A 19,349-nucleotide genomic window follows, 5' to 3' on the forward strand; every position below is an offset into this window, starting at 1 on the left:
TTAGTAAAAGCCATATACACAAATCTCTATATACTTAATGAATAAACTTGATAAAATCAAAAGCAGTATTCAGTCAAGGATGTTCAGTATCATTACTATTATTTAACACTATCCATAAGAAAATAAAAAAAGAGAGATGTAAGAATTAAAAGGGAAGAAATAAAACTATTATTGTTTGTAGATTATATAAACATCCACATAGAAAACTTCATAAAATCAACAGATACTCAAAACTTACTCAACTAATAATAACAGTTTTACAAAACAACAGAACTATATTATCTATTAAGAAGTCTTAAAATGCATAAGATCTATATAGATAAAAAGTTTAAAAACTGTCTTGAAGAACATCATAAAAAGAGTTAAAATAAATAAATATACCCCTTTTACTGATGGACTGACTTAACACTATCGATTCACAATCTTGTAAACTTACAAGTTATTGGTAGCTATAATATCCGTAGAGCTCCAGGAAATCATATAGAAAACTATTTTAAAAATAGCAAAATTAGTACAATCAAATTGATTATAAAACTAATGTAATAAAAAAATACTATTACAGGAATGGACAAGCAAGTAGTCAAACAGAATAGAGAAACCTGAAACCAGAATGGGGATACAGATAAGTCATATACATACATATATATATATATATATATATAGTGTTTGGTTTGGCACAATTGGCATTCATTTAATTCTAAGAAAAATGAGGGTTTATGTAAAAAATGGCATTAACACAATTCATTAAATATTTGGGGATAAAACTAGATTACATCATGTGTAAAAATAAATTCCAGGTTTTTAGTAATGGTGAAATGTCATTTATACCAAGCCTTCCACTGAAAAAAAGAAACGAGAATAGCTAGGCAAATAATAATTATAATCTGTTTAAAAACATTAAAAAATACCAAAAAAGAATACTAGAGAATGCAGCATTCCAAGAAAAAAAACAAAAAAGCAATTGAAGGTACTCAATATTTTCCCTCTGTCCCCTAAATGCTTCTCATTCCTGCTTCTTACTTAAGGAGAAAGACCTGCATGTCCATTAATAGTTCTCTTGTGCTCTGAGAGAAGTTGACAGGTGTAAAATGCATATTGTAGAAAGGACGTTTTTAAAAGGAACTATAAATAAACCCCAGAAAAAATAAAAGAAAAATAATAAAAATTAATAGGAGAAATTCATAAAATAGCAAAAGCTATTTTAAACTAAAGAGAGTCAAGAAAACCAAGTTATTTTTCTTTGGAAAAACTTGTAAATTTCTTGCAGAATTAATATAGAAAAAAAAGAGAGAAGGCACAAATAACAATACCAAGATTGAAAAAACAATTACTATATGTACATATTATTCAAAGTATACGTATTATGCTAAAGATATTTAATAGTTCATAAGAGAATCTTATAAAAATTTTTGCCAATAAATTTGCAAATGTAGATGATCTAGAAAGATACAACATATCAAAGCTAAAATAAGAATAGAAAATGTTAATATTCTTTTATCCAGTACAGATATTGAATCTGTAAATAAAACCTTGTCTGTAGAAAACTACAGGTTCTGGTAGATTCAATGGGGTATTCTAACAAGTGTTTAAGGAAGAAGAAAGCCAGTTTTACACGAACTTTTTAGACATGAAAGTAACAGATAACACTTAAAGCATCAGGTATTGTTAAAACTTATTAAGAACACTAAAGCTATTACCGAAAATAAATATATATATATATATAATATACATATACATATATATATATAGTTTTTTCTCTTTTGTGAAGAGAAAGGCAAAAAATCTTCATGAAAACATTAGTAAATTAAATCTAGTATTATACAAAAATGATAATTTATCTCAACACAGTTGAAAGTATCCCAGGAATAAAGGCCTAAGTTAACACTTGAAAATTACTAAGTACTATTCATTACATTAATAGACTAAAATAAATATAACATATGTTCCTCTCTACCAATTTGAAAATGCATTTGACATGATTTGGCATTTCATGTATGATTAAAAACAAAACCACTTTGTAAACTAGAAATAGAAAGGCACTTACTTAATAAAGTAATAAAAGGTATAACTTTTTAAATATTAAAAGGTATTGATAAAGTCTATAGCAAAAATCATACATGATGGCAGAACTGGAGGAATCAGACTCCCTGACTTCAGACTATACTACAAAGCTACAGTAATCAAGACAATATGGTACAGGCACAAAAACAGAAATATAGATCAATGGAACAGGATAGAAAGCCCAGAGATAAAACCATGCACCTATGGTAAACTAATCTATGACAAAGGAGGCAAGGATATACAATGGAGAAAAGACAGTCTGTTCAATAAGTGGTGCTGGGAAAACTGGACAGTTACATGTAAGTGTATGAAATTAGAACACTCCCTAACACCATTCACAAAAATAAACTCAAAATGGATTAAATACCTAAATGTAAGACCGGACACTATAAAACTCTTAGAGGAAAAACACTTTTTGAAATAAATCATAGCAAGATCTTTTTTGACCCACCTCCTAGAGTAATGGAAATAAAAACAAAAATGAACAAATGGGACCCAATGAAACTTAAAAGCTTTTGCACAGCAAAGGAAACTATAAACAAGACCAAAAGACAACCCTCCGAATAGGAGAAAATATTTGCAAACAAATCAATGGACAAAGGATTAATCTCCAAAATATATAAACAGCTCATGCAGCTCAATATTAAAAAAACAAACAACCCTATCCAAAAATGGGCAGAAGACCTAAATAGACATTTCTCCAGAGAAGACATACAGATGGCCAATAAGCACATGAAAACCTGCTCAACATCCCTAATTATTAGAGAAATACAAATCAAAACTACAATGAGGTATCACCTCACACCAGTTAGAGTGGGTATCATCAGAAAATGTACAAACAGCAAATGCTGGAGAGGGTGTGGAGAAAAGGGAACCCTCTTGCACTGTTGGTGGGAATGTAAATTGATACAGTCACTATGGAGAACAGTATGGAGGTTCCTTAAAAAACTAAAAATAGAATAACCATATGACCCAGCAATCCCACTACTGGGCATATACTCAGAGAGAGCCACAATTCAAAAAGACACATGAACCCCAATGTTCATAGCAGCACTATTTACAATAGCCAGGTCATGGAAGCAACCTAAATGCCCATGGACAGATGAATGGATTAAGAAGATGTGGTACATATATACAATGGACTATTACTCAGCCATAAAAAGGAATGAAATTGGGTCATTTGTAGAGATGTGAGTGGACCTAGAGACTGTCATACAGAGTGAAGTAAGTCAGAAAGAAAACCAAATATCATATATTAATGCATATATGTGGAATCTAGAAAAATGGTACAGATGAACTGGTTTGCAAGGCAGAAATAGAGACACAGATGTAGAGAACAAACATATTGACACTAAGGGGGAAAGCAGGGTGGTGGGGTTGTGGTGGGATGAACTGGGAGATTGCAATTGACATATATACACTAATATGTATAAAATAGATAACTAATAAGAACCTGCTGTATAAAAAATAATTAAAATAAAATGCAAAAAAAATCATACATGATGGAATATTGAAAAGTTTCCCTTTTATATGTAGAATAGGCTTAGATAGTTTAAAAAAAGCAGGAAAAAATAAGATGCATGGCTTGGAAAGGAAGAAATAAAACTGTTATTAATAGTTATAAAAATCTCTGTGAAGTCCAGAAATGAATTAGAAGGATTAAAATGTGAGTTTAGTTGCATTGCTGGAACAGTGTCAGTATTAAAATATCAATTATATTTCTATATGCCAGAAACAAATAGCAATAAAAATTCTAAAGCTATATTTTACTGTAGCAAAAAAACCAAATCAATTACATAGAAATTGAGAGAAATTAAAGAAATAAATCATTGTACTGTCCTTCTGGATAGTGTCATATTTCCAAATTGATTTTTTTAATGCAGTTTCACTAAAGTTTGAGAAATTTTTGGCATTGCGTGGAAACTGAGAAACTAATTTTATTTAAAATGTATATGGTCATGAAAAGTACTCATAATAGCAAAGACAATATTAAGGAGCAAAAGAAGGAATATTAATTCTACCAGTTATTTAGACTAATAGGTAAAAGGCTACAGTTATTAAAACAGTGAGGTATTAACACAGGATTGACAAATAGACGCAAAGAGATTCAAAACAGACCCACCCCAAGGGGCTGCCCCACCATGTAGGGAGAACAAGATGGTCTTTCAATAAACAGGCAATTTGGACAACTGCATGGGAGAAAAAAACAAAGCTTTACTCTCATCTCTTACCATATGTACTATTAACTCCAAATAGTTTGAAGATCTAAATGTGAAATGCAAGACAATAACATTTCTGGGAAATAATATAAGAGCCATCAGTGGAGTAGAGGAAGAATTCTTAAACATGACAGACAAAAATACTAACCATAACTGAAAAGCATGATATATTGGACAATATTAAAACTGAGTTACTTAATTTGCATCAAATGGCACTTTTAGAATAATAAAAAGGCAACAGAGTGGAAAAAGAGGATATTTTTGACATGTAACCAATCAAGACCTCATATCTAACATGTACCACAATGTTCACTGCAGCACTATTTACAATAACCAGGACATGGAAACAACCTAAATGTCCATTGACAGACAAATGGATAAAGAAGATGTGGCACATATATACAATGGAATATTACTCAGCCATAAAAAGGAACAAAACTGAGTTATTTGTAGTGAGGTGGATGGACCTATAGTCTGTCATACAGAGTGAAGTAAGTCAGAAAGATAAAAACAAATACCATATGCTAACGCATATATATGGAATCTAGAAAAATGGTACTGATGAACCTAGTGGTAGGGCAGGAATAAAGATGTAGATGTTGAGAACGGACTTGAGGACACAGCAGGGGAAGGGGAGGCTGGAACACAGTGAGAGAGTAGCACTAACATGCATACAGTACCAAATGTAAAATGGATGGCTGGTGGGAAGCTGCTGATAGCATGGGGAGATCAGCTCCGTGCTTTGTGACCACCTAGAGGGGTGGGATAGGGAGGGTGGGAGGGAGGCTCAAGATGGAGAGGAATGGTGATATGTGTGTGCATGCAGCTGATTCACTTTGTCATATGGCAGAAACTAACACAACATTGTGAAGCAATTATACTCCAATAAAGATGTATAAAAAATAAAACTAAACAAAAAAGACCTCATATGTAAATATTTAAAGAATGTTTACAATTCAATAAAAAACAAACCAATAGAACAATGTACAATTGGCTTCAAAATAGAGAAGAAAACCAATAACCGATAAACTTATGAAAAATTGCTTGAAATCTTAAGGAATCCGAGAAATACATATTAAATTCAAAATGAGATATTACTACATGTCCTCCAGAATGTCTAAAATTGAAAGACAAACAATACCAAGTACTGACTACCATAGATAATGATACTAATTCATAAAAGAGATATTCCAAAAGGTCAGAAAAGCATAAAATATTTCTCAACTTTACTGATTGGAAGATACAAATTGAATGATCCAAGTGTAAATTATAAGATCATTTTGGATATTATCACACACACATGATGGAATAACCATACTATAGAAACAATGTAGCTATGAAAACAAATGTGTTAATACATCAACTCTATTGATCTGAACTGTTGCTAGGGACACCTAGTCCAATGAAAAAAGAAAATTGCAGAGTTATGGTTTTGGTTTAAAAAATATTCAAGTGCAACAGGAACAAAAAAATCAAAATGCATATACATATAAATATTCATAAGTATTTATGAGCAGGGGAAAATATGTGGATGAAAACACATCAGGCTGTTAGCGTGTTTCCTAGGGCAACGGATGTAGAGATTTCAGAGAAAGAAGAAATAGTTAACCTTTTCTTTATATGTCTTGTATTATTTCCCAAATTAATATGAGTATGTAGTACTTCTGTATTTTTAAAACAATGTAATAAAAGATAAATAAAAATAAAACATAGAACAATAAAAATTAAGATGACTAAAAAACTTAAGCTGAACAAAACAGCTACCATGTTCATGTTCTGGCAAAACATCTTATGACCAAAAAATTCACTGAGAACTAAAATTTCACTTAGAATTAAACTCTCAAGAAGCAGACTTTTTCTAGATTCTATGGTGGATGTGATAAAAAGCAAGGATGCCTTGGGATAGTTTTCTTTGTTTGTTTTTTGTGAATCACTGCGGCCTTTATACATGACTAAAGTAGACCTTTGGAATTGATAGATTTCGTTATCTAGAAAAAACATGGTATATTTTGAAGAACTCTTCATAGTTGTTGAGTCTTTTTGATGATGGTTTTATTCTATTTGGAATGCTCAGTGCTGTGTCTCCTTCACATTTTTATAGTTATTTATTTATTTTATTTTTTTGCGGTATGCGGGCCTCTCACTGCTGTGGCCTCCTCCGTTGCGGAGCACAGGCTCCGGACACACAGGCTCAGCGGTCATGGCTCACGGGCCCAGCCGCTCCGCGGCATGTGGGATCTTCCCAGACCGGGGCACGAACCCGTGTCCCTTGCATCGGCAGGAGGACTCTCAACCACGGCGCCACCAGGGAAGCCCTATAGTTATTTTTTAATAAACATCTTTAAGCATTTTCTTAATCTTTCTCAATTCTTGCTGGCCTGACCAGAAAGATAGCACTATTTTTGAAAGTGTGAAATTAAGCACTTGCTTAAGGAGCTGCATTTTGATGATCATTTCTTTTTCTCACATCAAAACAGTGCTGGCCTGAGGAATCACATGAATGCTTTTGTCTTTCAATTTAAATAAAACCATTACAGATAGCATCAATGGCATTTTCTCAGTTTTGAAAAAAGTGTATTCTGCACGTTATTTATACCTACTTAATGTAGCAAGACAGTAAACCGTAAATTAGATCCATATTATCGCTGGGTTTTTAAATATTTGTTTAGTCTTTGGACCACTAAAAGACGCACATACAGACCTAGGGTGATGTTCAATTTCTTCATATGGCCAACTATATGTAAAAGAAATTTCTAGGAAACAATATGAATTTGCATTTGGATGACTTTTAATAAACTACTTTTTAACATCTGTATGTTAAGAGTTAGTAACTGTTATATGTTTCAGTGCTTTAACTCATCTAAACATGTGTTTCAGAAAGTGGTCTGCATAATAACTTAATTGATATTCAGCAAATGAAGTATCCTTAGCTTTGTTTTCTTTCTGCTTGATTTTCATTATTACTATTACTATTGTTATTATTATTATCTCAAAGTTTGATGGCAAGAAGCAACTTTTCATTGGTTGAAATATTTATTACAGTGGAGAAGTTACCTTAAAAATGTTATTTTACTTACGGTTTGCTCTCTTTTCTTAGAGTTAGTTAACAATCTTCAGAACTGTTAATATGTTTGACTTTTCCTTAGATAATTGATTTTAATAATCCATTGTCATTAATAGATTTTAAATAAATATACATATATATTTCCTTGCTTCAAATTATTGACATATTTGGACTCAACAATCAAACTCATTTGCAAAAGTGTTATTTAGGTTAATAATTCACATTATGGTAACAAAATAAAGCCAAAACTATACAGTAACTGTACAGTAAAAAAACTCCTTGACATAGGTCCTGGCAGTGATTTTTCAGATTTGACACCAAAAGCAAAAGCAACAGAAGCCAAAATAAAAAAGTGGCACTACATCAAACTAAAAAGCTTCTGCACAGCAAAAGAAACTATGAACAAAATGAAAAGGGAACCTGCCAAATGGAAGAAAATATTTGCAAATCATATATCTTCTGATAAGGGATTAATAGCCAAAATATAGAAACATAACAGAAGAGTGGATCCCAGGCTGGGCGAGTTGGGAAATAGGGAGAATTTGCTAAAAAGGTACAAACTTTCAGTTACAAGACAGATAAGGTCTGAGGATCTAATGTAAAACATGACTATAGCTGATAACACTGTATTATGTAATTGTAATTTGCTAAGTGAGTAGAACTTAACTGTTCTCACACTAAAAAGTTAAAAAAGACAAAACAAAAAAACCCTCAAAGCTTCAAAAATTTTTTAAAAAAATTCACAAACCTTCCATTGACCTCATTGTCATTTTTCAATGTTTTTCTCTTATGTCTTTCTACTATTATATCTATTTGTAACATATATTTTGGTAGATGTTATTTTCCCCTATATGGACAAATTTTAGCTCTTTTTTTTTTTAACATCTTTATGGGGTATAATTGCTTTACAATGTTTCTTTACAAAGTTTCTGCTTTGTAACAAAGTGAATCAGTTATACATATACATATGTTCCCATATCTCTTCCCTCTTGCGTCTCCATCCCTCCCACCCTCCCTATCCCACCCCTCCAGGCAGTCACAAAGCACAGAGCTGATACCCCTGTGCTATGCGGCTGCTTCCCACTAGCTATCTACCTTACGTTTGGTAGTGTATATATGTCCGTGCCTCTCTCTCGCTTTGTCACAGCTCACCCTTCCCCCTCCCCATATCCTCAAGTCCGTTCTCCAGTAGGTCTGTGTCTTTATTCCTGTCTTACCGCTAGGTTCTTCATGACATTTTTTTTCCTTAAATTCCATATATATGTGTTAGCATACGGTATTTGTCTTTCTCTTTCTGACTTAATTCACTCTGTATGACAGACTCTAGGTCTATCCTCCTCATTACAAATAGCTCAATTTCGTTTCTTTTTATGGCTGAGTAATATTCTATTGTATATATGTGCCACATCTTCTTTATCCATTCATCCGATGATGGGCACTTAGGTTGTCTCCATCTCTGGGCTATCGTAGCTCTTTTTTATATTCAAACGCTGTGTTAATGGTTTTTACCTTAAATTTTATGTTCATCAAACTGTTAACTGGCATTTTTCCTCACAGCCTTTTCCGGATTGAAAATGCAGTTCTGTGTTCTGACTTTTTATTTGGTTCATTAGTGAACAGTGATGTTACATGGGTTATCATGGCTCAGGAGTTTAAGAGGGAGCGTGAAGCTTGGGAGTGTATTTAAGAAGTTTCTGCAGTGTGGATCTGTGCCTGCCGTGTCTTAGGAAAGCTTGCCCTGAGCGTTCACCTCTCAGGGATTGCGCCACAGGACCCACTGGCAATTTGCATGTGCTCAAAAATTTATATTTATATACTATATATCAACTCGAAATGCTACAGTAAGCCTTAAGAGGGTAGCTTTTAAAAGTTTCTACTTTTAAAAAAAATCCATGGATTAAACATAATGCCAATAATGCAAGCACATGCGAGCAAAAACTGGCAGAGCTGACCGTATCCAACTTTGAAAAAGGCTTAACTAAGAATATTAAAATTATCTGAGGAAATCAGATAAAAAATTGAAATCATTAAGAAAACTATTTGTATGTGGATTTATAACAAAAGTCATTGACAATGAACTTTTCCTTAAGTATAAATTGCACTTTGAGATGTTAACTATTAATAGAAGTATATATAAAACCTTTATGAATAGAAATACATATATTGAGAATGCATGACTTAAAATTTTTATTGATGTGCTATATAAATGCAAACAGTTGGAAACTAGGTCATAATGAACTGTGACTCCTGGTTTACTATTCACTTTCCTTCCTGGGACCTTGAGCTCTCTAATGCCAAGAACTTCCCAGCCTGTTAACAATATCTGCAACATAGAAATTTATCAAAATTTTTTGCAGATAATTTAATATTTTAGGTTATTCAAAGGATAAATAGACTTAGATCTTGCCATCAAGGAACTTATGATTTGTTGATAACTAATTATTATGACTAATGAAGATGTTTTATCCAATGCATATAATACTATCCCCTACAGAAAAGTTTGTCGTCAGTAAGGACTTAAAGTTGATCACTTCCCAGCATCCACTTTATGAAAATCAAACTATAGTCTTGCTGAACCAAAACTAGTTTCTCACATATGGTTTTGTATTTTAATCTTATTTCTAGTTCCATGGATTCTAGTTCCATCTTTTGCTCACCTCTCTCTAATTCATTATAGGTTGTCTGCAGTTGTGGTCTGCTCATCTTGCATGCTCTAGGCAGTCTCTCTTCAACATACCTGAACTGCCCCCTGCCCAAATATAGCATCACAATGAAGTATCAAAGCAGTAATGAAATGGATCAAAGGTGACAGGCTGTATATTCTGGAATACAGACTTTTCTGCAAAAAATTGCCATTAAAAAAAAAAGAAACAAAGAAAAAACATAAAAACAAAGAAAGACCCCACCATCTTTGTTCATTGGTAGTATAAGTTCAATTAAATGTGTTATACAGCAGCATACAAAATTATTTTTTTCCCTTGTGATGAGAATTCTTAGGATCTACTCTCTTAGAAACTTTCAAATATACCATACAGCATTGTTAACTATAGTCATCATGTTGTACATTACATCCCTAGTACTTATTTATCTTATTTTAAAAATCAGGTATCTGGAAATATAAAGGGAAACTAGGTCACATCAATGTAGGACTTTAGATTCTAAGACGTAATATTTTAAAGCATGCTGACCTCATATTCCAAAGAACATGAAAGAGACATTTAAAGAAAAAAGAAATAAAAATGTCAAATCCCTTCACAAAGGGAAAAATGATATGTATCTAAACAGCAAGTTAAATGAAAACTCAAAAATATGCTATTTGTTTACCTCATGCCTTTTCTAATCCAAAAGGGACTATGAAATCAGATGAATAAAGAAATTTATACTGTTCCATGGAAATATATATATTGTAGATGTTTTAACTACATGACAACAAAAGTTTAAAGGGTTAGGCAGGTCATGAACAGATAATATATTACTAGAATATTCATCTTAAAGACAAAGACATCATTTTTCATGGAGCTGATCTTCTGATTTTTGGTGACTGAAGAATTCTCTTGGTTCTCCAAATCATTTCTGTTCTTCTTTTTTTGTTTTGTGGTAAGCGGGTCTCTCACTGTTTTGGCCTCTCCCGTTGTGGAGCACAGGCTCCAGATGCGCAGGCTCAGCGGTCATGGCTCACGGGCCCAGCCGCTCTGCGGCATGTGGGATCTTCCCGAACCAGGGCACGAACCCGCGTCCCCTGCATCGGCAGGCGGACTCTCAACCACTGGGCCACCAGGGAAGCCCCATTTCTGTTATTCTTTTAGCTTCCAACAATAGCAGCTAACTTATTATGCTTCACTTGAATAGTGAGATAATTGCATTTTGGAATAATATTTAACTGTTTTGTTTTAAGATCCATTGTGAAGTCATTTCAAAAGCACAAACACTTGCCTACTTGTAAACGGTTTCCTTTCTTTGCCAAGGACACCAGGCGTGTCAAAACTCTTGTTTCTTCCTATCTCTGATGCCAAAAAGATTAAGAAGGATAAGAATTAATACAATTTAGCATGACTAGAGGGATATTCATCCTCTGAATTTGTTTAGTTTCACTAGATTAAATTTACAATAATGCAGTAAGCATAAGAGTTTCATATCTTAACACAATAATTCTTAGTTACATCACAGTTAATAGTCTTGCTTCAGCTCTTCATATAACTATCTCATGTATAATCTTATATCTGTTTTCTAAACATATTTTCTGGCAACCCAGACCTCACTAAGGGTCTTGTCTAAATAAATATATTCTCTATTTAGTGCATATCATGGGGAAATTGTCTTTAATGACAAAAGATCATAGACTGTACACAAAAACATTAATAAATACATCATCATCATAATAATATAATACTCATACCCCAGAAAGACAAACTCACCTGATTCAAGGACTATACATGGACTGTGGTATTACAAAATAATCATTACCACTCCATGTAATTCTGGGGCAAGTACATTTAGCGATTGTCTCAGTACAAAAGCTGGAAATGTAACAAGTTGAGAGATGGAATAGAGGTCACCAAAACCAGAGGAATGAACAGATCCCAGAAATGTGTGCAGAATCCAAGTCCAAGAAGCTTGGAAAGGGATGTTCACTAAAGCAAATGGGTAAGCAGCAGATGTAGAAATTGAACTGAGGCGCCAAAAATTCAGGAAATCAGAAGATGGGAGTAATTGCAAGCGGGTCCAGAGGGAAAAGAGGTTTCTAGTGTAAAATGGCATATGGTTTGCAGCCCATGATCCAGCTGGTCTCAACTGTGCCCAAAAATATCCGTGAAGGCAGAGGAAAATCACAAGTCAGAACACTGTAAATCAGAATTGATAATAAAACCATTACCAGTATCTATAAAGAATGTTCATTAACAGAGCTAAGAAAATTGTATTAAAAATTGTAATAGGTATTCCAACCTTATTTGCCCAATTAAAAGTAGATAAAATTTTCCCTCTTTGCTATTTTTCCTGATTCAGAAATAAATCTTCATCGACCTGGAAATTAGGGAACTATCTATTATATGCGTACCACATTTTGAGATTCTTCTTCCCTCTCCATAACCCAATGACTTACTACCATGACTCTCTCTCTTTGTATGTCTATTTGGAGACTATAAAAAATAGAAAGAAAGGGCTTCCCTGGTGGCGCAGTGGTTGAGAGTCCGCCTGCCGATGCAGGGGACACGGGTTCGTGCCCCGGTCCGGGAAGATCCCACATGCCGCGGGGCGGCTGGGCCCGTGAGCCATGGCCGCTGAGCCTGCGCGTCTCGGAGCCTGAGCTCCGCAACGGGAGAGGCCACATAGTGAGAGTCCCGCGTACCGCAAAATAAATAAATAAATAAATAGAAAGAAAACAACTAGTCAAGAGTGTGTGTGTGTGTGTGTGTGTGTATGTGTTTGTGTTGGGGAGAGGTTGTCTAGTGAGGTTGTACAACATCCTAGAAGGTATAATCTTTACAAACAAAGTTATTATATAAAACGTATTAATGAGAAAGAACTCAGTGAATACTGTTAAGTTTTGAAAGCATCATTTATTCAGAGTGCTGCAAAATTCGGCATTGAAGTACAGGCAATCCTGTCTCAGATCAGCAACACCTCACTGGCACTTAGTCGATAGATATTGGGCTAAGAATTATGTGCATCAACCTGCTTTCTGCTTGTAGTCCTGGGAAAGAATTCTGCCAGTGTGTGAGTGTATAGAGAAGCAATGGCAGTCCAATCAATGGAATTTGGGACATCCAAGAGAAGATGGTGGAAAGTATATTTTTTTTCAGCCTAGCATTCACTGGGGTTACTTATGTCACATCAATGAGACACAGTCCCATATAAATGTTGGTAACTATTGGCAACATTCTAACTCCCTAACACTGAGGATGAAATATTCCACACCTGGAATCCTGCACCACTCTCACTAGGCTACTGAGAGTGACCTGAGTATGTAACTAAGTCAGGAGTTTCACATTATTATTTTAAAATGTCTGATTGCCACAATAGGTAATAGCTAATTCATTCTTTTCATCTTTACTTGAAGTAATGGCAAATATCAGGGTGAGATTTTGGAAGCAGAGTGGACATGCATAAGCATAAGGTCTGCTTGCCTTGTCCATGAATAATACCATTGATCTCACTGTGTGGTTTTTAAGTGGGTTGTGAAAGCAATTTTAACATAGGAATTTCAAAACTGAGCTGTTAACAGCAGCCTCAACGAATTAAGGGTTAACTTTGGTGATTCATATGCATGACAACACACATCTGAATGTATATGCTTTAGTATGTTTGCTCAAACGCCAGACACACTTAAAATTCTTCTTAATATTTCATAGCCATTCCTTGAAAAAAGCTTTTGCAACACAGACACTGCTCTGCATCAGCTCACATTTTTTCTGGTCCCTCAAGACTTTCTGCCCAGATAACTTCTTGCTGCTCAGCTCTATTGATTTGGGTCTGAGCACCGAGCCTTGGTGCTCAAATCCAGTTGCCCAGTCTCCTTGTTGACCTTGCCCTACAGTATCTGCCACTCTTTGTCTCTTAGTGGAACTTTTTGGATGAGACTTTGGACCCATATATTAGCCTATTTTCCTATTTTATCAACTGTACTCCCCCCTACGCCCACCTGCTCTGTGACTGCTCAAGCCCTGGCATGATCATTTTCACCCTCAATTCAAATGAGGATGTTGCCTGAATTTACAAATTTAGTTGGGATGTTATGTAGGCAAAGCCACAAAGACAAAACAAATTGATAAAAATCATACCCTTTGCAGTTTTAATTTTGTGTCCATTGCTTGATTTCCACAGGGAGAAATCTGATGTCAGTGGGAACCGAGGCCAGAAAGTGAAGACAGCACTGAGCCTTCTTTTGGGACAGAGAAAAAATGTAAACAGATGTAATTAAAACATTGCAAAATCTGTTAGATGTGTGAGCAGACGCTGGGTTATAAGAGTAATTATTATCAGGTTCTCCTATTGCCTGAAATATTCAAAGCTAATTTATTTGGGAGTACTTAAGATGGTTTTAAGAAAACTTTCTACTGCTGTATATTCTGGGAAATGTTGTGCATTTCTTCACTGCATATTGAGAAGATTTTCAACGGCCGTGTTGCTGCCTACGTCTGAGTTTAAGTTCTCACACTTTAAATCTTCACAACTGGAGAAGTTTAGGTTTAGAAAACCTGTTTATTAACTGCTTTCCAACCAACTTCATTGCACATTGTCTATCACTCTCTTTGTGGCTTTTCTCTTTCCCCAGCAATGTACGTGGCTCAGGTAAAGAGTAGATATGAAAACATATAAGTAGGCTCTGGAACTTTCTTGATTTTTCAAATTATCTTAAAAGAAAATTACTAGGCCTAAGTTCACACTGAGTTTCAGAGCTTGTGTACGGTTAATTTACTGTTCTATCTGTCTTGCTGCTGAACTGATGTTTTTGTTTGTTTAATGTGAGTGGTCTTTCTAATCCCATTAAGTGGAAACAAAGTTTACAAATGTAAATCCATTTTACTTTGATTTAGTACTTTTGCAAGACCAGGCTTCACAAATCAAGGCATGAACTTTGACAGCAGGAGTAGTTTCAAAAGGTGTTTTTCCCCCACCTTTGAGAGAAGAGGACTAAGACCTTTTCTAAGGGATTCCTTTTTTTCTCTTCTAAAGATAAACACTGGGAGTGTGGGAGGTTGAGAGGATCAGGGACTTGGCAAACACTTTTTGTCCAGAACTAACTGGTGAACCTAAAAGCCTGAGGTCCTGCAGGTGGAATACAATCTGTGGGATTACTCCTGTTGTTGTTCTATTGTTAAATCAATCCCCATTCTTTGAAGGGAAAAATTAGCTGAGAATCTCTGTGAGGCCCTGAGGATGAAATTTTGGACTATGAGTCAGAAGACCTGGGCAAGCCATAATCACTTTGACCCTCACTTCTCACAGGCACCAAATAATAGCAATGATGGCTACCATTTACTGAACAATTAGAATGTGTTAGCTCCTTCTCATTTCTATTTCTAGTTTCCACAGTAGCCCACACGAGTTTCTGAAAGAATTAATTTAGTGAAATGTACATGAAAACTCCTGCCACGCTATCTAATGTTCTTGTGAAAAATCAAATGGAAAAATTTATATAGAAACCATCTGAAAATTGAAGTTATTATTCCCACTGGAAAGGACTCTTGGCTACCCCTCTTGATATCAATTTCATAGCTATTTTTTCATAATTCAGTTACTGTCAGAGGAAAAAGAAATTGTATAAAGACTGTAAGTCTTGATGAGCAATAAGTCAAACTAAGAACCTATAGATATCTATATTTTCCCCTGAGTAACAACTTGGAAAAAGTCAGTGTAATACTTTGATGGATATTATTAACAAGAAATTATGGAATTAAGATACTTAAAGTCTAGTGAGAAAAATTTTACATTTGTTTCTGAGACTCAATAAATACATCACTATTTATAAAAATGAAAACAAAAATGACCTAATTGACATGATCATTAAAGAGTAACACTCAATGAGTGGGTGATAAATTGTTTTCTAAAGGTATGTTTATGCTCTTGTTCAAGAAAAGTTTATGCACCAAAATTATAGTGCTTCTTTTTATATATACCTTGAAAGTAATGATAATTTGGCACATTGTTTAAACAATGTAAAAAATTATCATACACACACATACACATGAGAAAAAGAAAGAAGAAAGAGAAAGCAGAGATAAACTTTTGTCCTCAAACCTGGACATGCAGGAAATATTTTAATTAAAATTTTCTACAACTTCATTTCTGACCCTGAGACTCCATTTTATATCTACCTATATGTATCTAAAAAATTCAATTGTCATCATTCTTGGGTGTCTCCCGTATTTCGACAGGATTTTTTCCAGAGTGAAGGCCTTGGGGGACATTTACTGGCATTCTGTCATCTATTCCCTTGTTTGCAAAACCACTTCAGGTCTGTTACTTCTATGCCAGGCTTAAGAGAGGGAATGTTTTCTGACTTGCCCATGCACTCATTTTCCTTTCATATCTGAAATCTTTTTGCTTTCCTGGTGAGGCCAGAAAACACCATCCTTCTTTCTTTCCTCCTCCACAAGTTCAGGGGATCTCTATTCTTGAGGGACGTTTTCCTATCCTTTATGGACACTCTCATCCATATATTTCTCCAAAACACATTGTCTTAATCTGCAGATCTTCCTTTATATGCTTTAAATTCACTTAGGACATAGATTTTCAGAAAACGAAAGCCAGAAATATCCACAGTTTATTTCTGCTTTCTGTTCCTGCTACCATCCCTTTTGTTGTTCAAAACTTGACACTCTCCTTAAATTGAGCAAGGGAGAGAGAGAAAATGATAATGTAGTATAGTATGTATAATTTTAATATAGTATGTATAATTTAGTATCTCTGTGGTAGGATGACATAATAGTCCCCAAATATATCCCAATCCTGTTCCCCAGAATCTGTGAATGTTACCTTATACAGGAAAAAGCATTTTGCAGATGTGATTAAGTTAAGGATCTTGAGTTTGGGGACTGTTTGTTACGCAGCAGTGTGTAACCAAGATAGAAGTTAATATCTAAAAAGGTAGATACTGATGTAAGAATAACCTAAATCATGGGCAGTGGCTTTGGGAGTGGTCAGTAAGGACACTGTTGGTGGGGGCTTGAAGTGCAGGGAGAAGAGTGCTATTGCAAGCTGGAGGGATTTGTGTTATATATTTGGTGGAGCAATTGGTGAGACTGTCACTAGCTATAAACTGGAAGATGTGAAAAGGACCTAATAAATCTGTGGTCTGGATAAGGTGATTTTCAGGCAGAATGTTAAAAGTATAATGTACATTTTTAAGCTGTCTTTGATAAAGTATTTCAAAAGAGAGATGTACTAAGTAAGGAAGGAAATGTTCAACTTTTGAGCAGAATTTAGAAGAATTATTTACACAACAGGATTTACTGGGTTGGAAAATAAAACTGTTTTTCACTCTCAGGATTTCCAGTTGGCAAAAGGTTTTCAAAGTTGGGAAAGGCCTCAGTGCAAATATCAAGTGCAGAGTGCTGACAGTAAAATGTGACTTCAGGGTAATAATCAAGTCAAGTCAAGCTATAAGATCCCTTTTTGAGGCTTGGAATATTTACGATGGTGCTTCATAGTCCTCTCAGCTATACAAAAGACATATAAGAATCTTAAGGTTATGCCTCTTATAGTCTCTATGTCAAACAAAAGCACTCTTAAGACTTAAGGAAAAAAGAATAGATACATGAATATGTATAACTGAATCACTTTGCTATACACCTGAAACTAACCCAGCATTGTTAATCAACTATACTCCAATATAAAATAAACATTAAAAAAAAAGACTTAAGGGAATCATTCTATAGCACTCAGGGTAGACAGAGTCTTTTTCTAAGAGATTTATTATGGCTTTTGTCTAATGGACTGGATTATAATTTGATAATCTGGAAACCCATGAAGCTTTTAAAGGAATTATATCAGTTTGGACTGAGAGAGACAGAGACATTCAAAGAAAAAAAAAATCTCTGAGCTCTTTTTCTTTTCTATAGGTCAGAAATATTGGCTGAGAAAACTATTCACATGCTAACGCTGGCCTTTCTTATGGAAAATGAAGGATGTCTCAGAAGGCAGAGCCAGTACCCCAGAGGGTGGAACAAATAGCTGCAGAAAACCACTCCCAGAGAGCAGAACTTGGTCCTAATGAACATAATTCCTTTGTTTCCAGAACATGGAAAAGGGCTGGATTTCAGAATTTCTATGGATCAGTGACTGCTATGTGCCTCTCATCACCTCAGCCCTCATTTTTGAGTAAGATATTCTACTGTGGTTCATTTGTCCCTGTCTTACCCTCAATATAGAATATGGGTGATAGATTTAGTTCACAGATCTTCATTAAGGGAGAGCTGCACCCGAAAACTCTCATACATTACTGGAACCTGATTTCAGTTATGAGATTCTGGACACTAAGCCTTGAGCATAATGCCATTAAGGAATGAGGTTTAAGAGGTATTACAGGAGAGGGAAGTTAAGTATATTTTACAAGTGGGAAAGACATGAACATCACTGGAAACCAGAGGGTGAACTGTGATAGACTATTACCTTTTTTTAATTGAGATATAACTGACATATAGCATTATATTAGTTTCAGGTGTACAACATAATGATTTGATATTTGTATATATTGTGAAATGATCACCACAATAAGTGTGGTTAACATCCATCACCACACATAGTTATAATTTTTTTCTTGTGATGAACACTTTTAAGATTTACTCTCTTAGCAAGTTTCAAATATACAATACAGTATTATTAACTATAGTCACCATGCTGTACATTATACCCCCCCCAGGACTTATTTATTTTATAACTGGAAGTATGTACCTTTTGACCATCTTTACCCATTTCCCCCACCCTCCACTCCTGCCTTTGGCAACCACTAACCTGTTCTCTGTATCTATGAGTTAGTTCAGTTTTTTTGTTCATTGGTTTGTTTTAGATTTCACATGTAAGTGTGATGTTATTTGTAGTCCTCTGCCTGACTTATTTAACTTAGCATAATGCCTTCAAGATCCACCCATGTTGTCACAAATGGCAGGATTTCCTTACTTTTTATGGCTGGATAATATTGCACTATATATATATATATATATATATATATATATATATATATAGTATATATCACATCTTCTTTTATCCTATTCATTTTTCACTGGAACTTAGTTGTTTTCCTGTCTTGGCTATTGTGAACACTGCTGCAGTGAGCATGGGGGTGCATATATTTTTTTGAGTTGGTGTTTTTGTTTCCTTCAAATTAATATCCAGAGTGGAGTTGCTGGATCATATAGTAGTTCTTTTAAAAATTTTTTTGAGAAACATCCATAGTGTTTTCCATAAGGTCTGTACCAGTTTACATTCCCACCAACAGTGCACAAGGGTTTTCTCTTCCCCACATTCCCTGGTATACATTCTTAAGTGTTCCTTATCAAGAACTG

The sequence above is a fragment of the Globicephala melas genome, chromosome 3, assembly GCF_963455315.2.
Source record: "Globicephala melas chromosome 3, mGloMel1.2, whole genome shotgun sequence".
Classification (NCBI taxonomy): domain Eukaryota; kingdom Metazoa; phylum Chordata; class Mammalia; order Artiodactyla; family Delphinidae; genus Globicephala; species Globicephala melas.